This window comes from Merops nubicus, unplaced genomic scaffold (assembly GCF_000691845.1).
Source record: "Merops nubicus isolate BGI_N331 unplaced genomic scaffold, ASM69184v1 scaffold35372, whole genome shotgun sequence".
Taxonomy (NCBI): Eukaryota; Metazoa; Chordata; class Aves; order Coraciiformes; family Meropidae; genus Merops; species Merops nubicus.
In genome coordinates, this window is record NW_008596161.1 from 1 (window position 1) to 1266 (window position 1266).

The window sequence follows — 1266 nt, forward strand, 5'->3', positions numbered from 1 at the left end:
ATATAAATATATAGATATATAAATATATATATAGATAGATAAAAATATGTCTATTTTTATCCTTTGGGGTGTGTGTACCACCTATTTGTATCTCCTTTACACTGAGAAAGAATAAAATGTTTTATTCCAGTTGGAACTCACTCATTTTATTTTATCTGTGTTAGCTATGCAACAACTTCACTTCAGTAATTTCAGTGTAAGTACTTGAACAAGGTGCACTCCTGTCAGACAAAGAGACCCTGACAAACATAGTACCCTGACAGAATCTCAGGGGTCTCTACATCAGTTTCTCCATCAGCACCACTGATTAGAGTGGTGAAGAGACTGTGCCACAGGAGTCCTCCAGAATGAGCTACTAATTGCAGTCTAGGCTTTCAGCGTGATCAGCTGCTAACAAACGCCTCCTACTTCACGTTGGTAAAGACACAACCCTAAAACCAGAAAAAGTTGTACCAAAAATCTGAATCAGTGTTAAAACACTTAAGACATCTCCTCACAGAAGTGAAGGTGACCAAGAAGATATTTAATACTGTATAATTTGAATTTTTCACTACTGCACAAGGTGAAAGCACATCTGTAGCTGTTTTTTTCAGAATATGAATAGGAAAGTGAGAAGTATAGAAGAGTCAGATGAAAGGTGATGATTTTTGAGTCATGCTTATTGGTCATTAAATAACACCTCTATGTATTTTTTTTTCCCCAATTGTTTACCATTCTTCCAGAGGCAGAATGACTGTCCCAAGCTGTTTGTTACATCAGAGTTACAGTTCCCAAAACAGCCACTACACACATACACAAAAGATGAGCTGCAAATTCAAAAAGCAGAAATAAAACTACTTACAAACTATGGAAACAAGACAAAACCATATGACCCTACATAAAATGGAGGTAATACAGAAACACTGAAGGCTCTAAAGGCAAGAATACAAAACCCAGGAAAACACCAGTGCCATCACATCATGTAACACACTAAACACTTCCGAGGGGTAGAAGAGATTACCAGCTAGCTTGCTAACCAGCTGTGGGTGGAGATGCCTTTGTTGTAACTAGTTGGCTGCTAACAACCTAACACTCACCGCACAGTCAGGGCCCCAAACTGCCTGCGAATACCTGCCTAGCAGAGCCAGACTCTTCACTGCTGCTCCCATCTAGATTTCTAAGATATGTTTCCACCTCCTGTCTACTAACAACTTCAGGATTTGTAGGGCAGCATGCAGTATCCCATTCCTCTGAAATCAGGATTTGTTCCACTGGCTAGTGTGATTC